Source organism: Podarcis pityusensis (assembly GCF_964106645.2).
Source record: "Podarcis pityusensis genome assembly, chromosome: 8".
NCBI lineage: Eukaryota > Metazoa > Chordata > Lepidosauria > Squamata > Lacertidae > Podarcis > Podarcis pityusensis.
This window is the reverse complement of record NC_138033.1, coordinates 51,757,340-51,764,019: the sequence shown is the minus strand read 5'-3', so window position 1 is coordinate 51,764,019 and position 6,680 is coordinate 51,757,340.

The following is a 6,680-nucleotide window of genomic DNA, read 5'->3' as shown; positions in this document are numbered from 1 at the left end:
TATTCTTTATTAATTACATTTACCCCTTGGTTTTTCTCCAAGGAATTCCAGGTGGCATATAGTGTTCTCTTCATTTGTTTTAATCATAACACCCCTATGAGGTGGGTTATGCTGAGTGACAGTGACTGCCCCTAGGTCTCCCAATGTGCTTCATGACTGAGTTGTGGGTCTATACCTGGGGTCTTCCCAGTCCTAGCCCAACACTCGTAATGCATTGGCCCAAAAATCCATTGCAAGCATAGAGGTTTATATACAACTAAATTGCATTCAATGGGGTTGCATCCATGCTATCTGTTTAAAGTTCTCTTTAAACAAGCACAGCTTCTCCTCAAGAATCCTGGAGAATAGTTCGTTAAGAGTGCTGAGAGCTGTTAACCCTCAGGGCACTATAGTTCCCAGAACCCAGAACAACTCAATTCCCAGGATTCTTTGGGGGAAGCCACGCCTGTGAAGGTGGAATGGGCCAGGACTGAAAAAGTGCTATATAGTGTGACCTGGATCTCCTTTGAGTAGAATTTAGTGTGCTCCAAAGGAACTCTTTCATGTTACGATGCCTTCCATCTTCACTTTGGTGTGATGGGGACTAAATCCAAGTGTGCAGGAGGAGTCTATAAAAAGCTGCCCTCCTCCAGGGAAATGAATGGAGGCTCCCTCATGAACGCTAGAGAACATCCAGTGCTTCGTGGTGTGGTATGTAATGGCAGCTACCAGGCCCCCTGAAATGCGTTCACAAGCCAGTAAAAATGTTCATGACTGTCAGACAGCTTGGGGTGGAGGGAATCCAGTTGGCAAATCCTTGTGCGAAATAAATATTCCCCCTCCCCTATTACCCCTGCCATGGTCTTTGCAAAAGAACAGGGTGACTGCTGTCATGTGTGGCTTAAACGGACCATAACCAGACACACTTGGTGTCTGATTCCCAGCAGAGATGTGGATTCTTGCTGCGATAAGAATAGACCTGGTGGGACAAGACTGCATTGGAGTCTGTAAAGTTTTTGGAAGCTGGGTGGGTGGCCCATTCCTTTGTCGTCAACATTGGTCTTCATGACAGCTTCATGGGTGCCCTTGGATTCAATGCAATGGTGTATAAAACACCATTGGTGGCTGCACAGCAACAGCTGAGAGCTCATGATGATGATGATGATGATGATGATGATGATCTATTTTTTGTACCCTGCCCATCTGACTGGGTTGCCCCAGATACTCTGGGCAGCTTTCAACAGAATATAAAAGAACACAACAAAACATCAAGCATTGAAAGCTTCCTCAAACATGGCTGCATTCAGAAAGTGATATAATTGTTTATCTATTTGATATCTGATGGGAGGGTGTTTCACAGGCGGGCACCACTACCAAGAAGGCCCTCTGCCTGGTTCCCTGCAACTTCACTTCTCTCAGTGAGGGAACCACCAGAAGGCCCTCAGAACTGGACCTCAGTGTCCAGGCTCAATGATGGGGATGGAGATGCTCCTTCAAGTATACAGGGCTGAGGCCGTTTAGGGCTTTAAATGTTCCATATTCAGGGGCAGCCTACCACTGGAAGCCAGTTACTGGGGACAGGCTCAAAAGCGTAGAGGGCTATTGCCTACTTGGGGTCTACCTGTAGCAGTGTCTGTTCAATACACATGGAAGCCCAGATCAAAAAGCATGGGGAAGGCTCTGTCTTTGCAGGGGCAGAGGCCTGGTGGGGTGAATGTGCACTCATCCACTCTAGAAAGCTTGGGGCCTTATCTTCACTTCCCTGTCAAAAGGTGCATTGCATGAAAAGGGGACCTGCCTGTTTAGTCTGAGCTCAATGGCCTGTGGAATAGTTGGCATCCAAAGCATCTTCTGGTTTGGCTGGTTCACTCAACACTGAGCCATCTGTAACCGTGCAAAATCTCACCTGGAGCCTGCAGACCAAGCCCCCTGGCAGGCATGCCCACAATTCAAGATGTGTCATCTTTCCTCCTTCCTTGTACAGGAGATCAGGCTTGACACTTTATTGTCTGACATAAGTAAAGGCCAAACCTAAATGCTTCTTCATCATAATCATGACCCTTTTTCTAAGTGGCCTACATACATTAAAAGATAAGACAGTCCCTGCCTGCCAGCTTACAAGGATACATGAGGGAAAAGGGATGGGGAGGAGAGAAGAACGAAAGTGCTGGAGCACCTGCTCTTTCTCTGGCCAACAGAAGGGAGCGAGCTGGCCTGCCCTTTGCCTTGATGTTCATCCTGGGAAGCTAGGCGCAGAGGCCAGCATTTGCCTTGCTTTGCTTTCCCCTCCCAGTTAACTGGCCTTTGGAGCAGAGTGTTCTTTCAGGGAGGGAAGGGAGGAAGCAAGTTTCTGGGACCAACAGATCTAGTTGATAATCAGGAGAATAAACCTGCCGTTTTCATTGGGGGATTTGAACTCCACCACTCTGCAAACATGTACACTTCCTAGAAGGGATGGTTGATTCAATGTCAAGTTTCTCTGGAATCTGATTGAGAGGTATTTTTTAGGAAGGGGGGGGGGGAGGTGAAGGTGACTATTGCTTCTTGAAAAATTTCTCCAGTATGCATTTACATTTCCTCCTCCCCGCTCCCCCCGGACTTCTTGCTATTACTATTTCAGTTAGGGCTTGTGATGGGGTATTTTTCTTTCCTTCTCTTTTCGCTTGATGAATGTTGCTTTACTAAAAAAAGAAAAATCCACACACAATCCCAACCTGCAGAAATGGCCAGCTACATGCCAAGCTCGATCCACACAGCGAGGCATTTGTGCCATTAATTGCCTCTGCCGAAGTTATTGATAATTTTGTTGTAAGCTGAGCCGAGAGAAATCCCCCTTGGGCTCAGAATAATCAGGTCTGAGAAGAAACAGCTTCGTGAAAGGTAGATCTCCAGAGAGGCCGGGAACTGTGGTGGGTCCAGAGAGGAGAAGAGGGAGGTGTGTTCAGGGGGAAGGGAGAGGGAGTCTTTAACTAGGATTTCATGCTAGTTAATTTCAGCCCAGATTGAGCTAAAATTGAAAGGCAAAATGATAACATCCAGAATCCATTGAGAAGTTTCCCAGTAAGGATCCCATTGAAAGAAATAGGAGGGGAGAGAGAAAAGATTGGGGAAGTGTTGACCACTAGATCCAGAGATTCTACCGCTGGAATATTATTATTGTCAGCAGCATCAACATTGAATTTATTACCCACCACCAGCAGGTCCCAGGGTGGGTTTTAACAACATTAAAAACAGTTAAAACAAATTACATTCACAGGAATAGGGTGGGTCTTGGATAGAAAAATTATGTAGTAATAGTAGTAGTAATTAATAATTATAACCTGCCCTTCACCCTAAGGTCCCTGAACAGGTAACAGCAGTAAAACACAATATCAAAAACAGTTTAGAACAACTATGAAAAGAAAGCTTTCTTCTTGTTTTTGTAGGCCATTGGCAGCCAATGGTTGTTTTTGTTTTTAATTGTACCATTTTTAAAATCATCTGCAAGTAATTTCAAATTGCAACTTTTGGGAAGTATCTCCAGTATATTAATAATTATTGTTAAACATAATAATACTCCAGGATATAACAGTCTGTGAAGTAAGGTTTAGGGTCAGAGAAGGAGCAAACATGATGGGTGAAACTGGAAGATTAGAGGACTGAAATCTTGTACCCACATACCTGGTGATGAGACCTGCTAAACTCAGTGGACTTATTTCTGAGTAGGCTGGCAAGGGGTTAGCACTGTTAATCTTACAGAAAATTATGAAAAGTTTTTGAAAAATCAGTATCCACTATGTATGTACATGGTGAGAACACGCCAGTTTAAGAATTGGATGCTTGAGGATTTTGTTCAGCTTGCATTTTAAAGTGGAACAGTTTGCACTTCCCAGAAAAATATGTGAATTGGAATACAGTTATCCTTTGGCTTTTGCACTTATCCAGACTTTTGGGATATATTTCCCACCTCAAAGCATACCAGAATGCATTGTAGGTGTATTTTTGCAAAATTACTGTGCATTTTAAATGAAAGAGTCGCAAATGGGATCGGATGGGATTGGACAAATTTATGAATGAAGACATGCAAAAGTGAATCATCTATCCCTACCTCTGTGTTCACACACAGGTCCCATTTATGAAATGAAGTTTGTGTTGGAGATCTTCCCAGTGGATGCCCCTTTAAAAAAAGGCTACCTTTCCCTTATTATTTTCCACAGGGCTGTTATATATTCCTTTAAAATGAATTGCCACTGAAGTTGCTGAAGAAGAGTGCATCTCTGGCATTATAAAATCCTAAATCTTGGAGGAAGATGGGAATAATTGCCCAAAATGCTCAATTAGTATGAACTTTGTGCAGATTAAATCCCTTTTGAAACTACTTCTTTAAAACAGAGAGACAGAGAGGGAGCGAAGTAACTGTCATAATCATATTCCTTTTTACATGTATCACTTCAAGTTATTTGAATCAATTTGCATATGTTTTGTAGATGAAAAAAAACAGAAAGTAGAATTTTGACTGGATTTGGACTGTTTCACAGATGGAGGGGGAAATGTTGGCATTGGAGTTAAAATGCTCATCAGAAGTTGAACTTAATGCAGATTCCCTACTGGAGGAGCACACTTCCATATTTTCCATCTTCAAAGTATCACTGTGCATACATTCAGGGTAAAGTGTCCTCCACTAAGCAGGGCATTTAGTGCACACTTCAAGGTTCTGTTGATGCATTATAGTTCCTGCCCTGATCAGCACACTGGACTAGATGTTCCCTTTCTTCTCTGTCATTTTATGTGGAGCTCTTTGGAATGAGACCAATGGCTCAACATCCTGCTTCTAGCAGTAGCCAGCTAGATGGTGGCATTAGCCCTTGACACTGAATCTCTGTTGGAGGAGCAAACTTTACCCTGAATATAATCACACTGAGGCTCTGAATTTAGGAAAACAATAAAGCTACACTTATTATAGGAAATGCATGCTTGATAGGAAAGAGCCCTCATTCTGTCCAAAGTAGGTAGATGAGCCTTGAGCCATGCTTGCTGTTGCATCTCAGCAGGAGAGAAACAAACTGTTTCTCCTCTCCCCAGGTGAGAAGCAGAAAACAGGAAATAAGCCAAGCACCAGAGGGAAGGTCAGAACAAGTCAGAGAGGACAGTCTAGGACAGGCTTCCTCAACCTCAGCCCTCAAAATATTTTTGAGACTACAATTCCCATCATCCCTGACCACTGGTCCTGCTAGCTAGGGATCATGGGAGTTGTAGGCCAAAAAACATCTGGAGGACCGAGGTTGAGGAAGCCTGGTCTAGGAAACATGGAGGTTCCTCTCTCTAGCTACTCCTAGTGCAGACGCATCAGTCCCTGGTGCAAGCTGAGTTGCATCCCAAACCTTCCAACAAAAAAGCAACAGCTTTTGCATAGATATTTGGAAGTGGGAAGTTAGGCTTATTTTTTGCATTGTATATTTAGGATAATTTGTCTGTAGCATGGAGACTTGGGGCTGCACAGGTGGCACTGTGGTCTAAACCACTGAGCATCTCGGGCTTGCTGATTGTAAGGTCGGCAGTTCGAATCTGCGTGACAGGGTGAGTTCCCTTTGCTTTGTCCCAGCTCCTGCCAACCTAGCAGTTTGAAAGCATACCAGTGCAAGTAGATAAATAGGTATCATTGTGGTGGGAAGGTAAATGGCATTTCTGTGCGCTCTGGCTTCCATCACAGTGTCCTGTTGTGCCAAAAGTGGTTCAGTCATGCTGGCCACATGACCTGGAAAAACTGTCTGCAGACACATGCCGGCTCCTTCAGCCTGAAAGCGGAGATGAGGGCTGCACCTCAAAGTCAACTGGACATAACCGTCCAGGGGTCCTTTACCTACTCAGAGCAGACCCACTGAAGTTAATAATTGACTAACTTGGGTTCATTCATTTCAGTAGGTTTACTCTGAGTAAGATTTAACTGGTGGCAATGATTTTGTAGTGGCCTACGTTCTTGTACTGAAAATATTCCAAAACAAGTGTTGGGAGTTTACAGTGAAGCAGTACTAGGCTGCCAGTGCAGACCTTCAAGTGACAAGAATCAGTGATTCAGTCATCCAGGACACAAATGAGTGGCTAGACTTTTCTAACTTACTTCTGCTTCTCTAGACAGGGAAGGGTATAACAGAGCTGCCCAACATTCATTCAACAGTAATACAAATAGCAGAGAGCTTAGCCTGGAAACCTGGAAGCAAATATAACATGACAAGAAGCAAACCAGTTTGATTTGTAAGTTAGCACAGGAATAGATTCAGCATTAGCAAGGTTGAAGCATCGTGGCACCATATTCCAAGGTGCAAATCTGTTTTCTCAGATAGAACTACAAAGAATGAGTAAAACTATGGTCTTAATGAGTGATTCCTAGTAACTGGTAGTCAGAAGCCCACTGCCTTTGGTTGTGGAGGTAGAACATAGCCATCATGGATAGTAGCCTTTTTTAAAAGCCTTCCAAATTGGTGGCCATTACTTTCACATGTGGGAGCAAGTTCCATAGTTTAACTATATACCACATAAAGGAGTATTTCATTTGGTCTATCCTGAATTTTCCAACATTCAGTTTCATGTCCATGAGTTCTAGTGTTAGGAGAGGGAGAAAAAGTTTCCTCCATCCACTTTCTCCATGCTATGCATGGTTTCACAACCTTCTTACCTACCTCGGGTGTGTGTTCTCAAATATTATAAAGAACATAAGCAGCGGC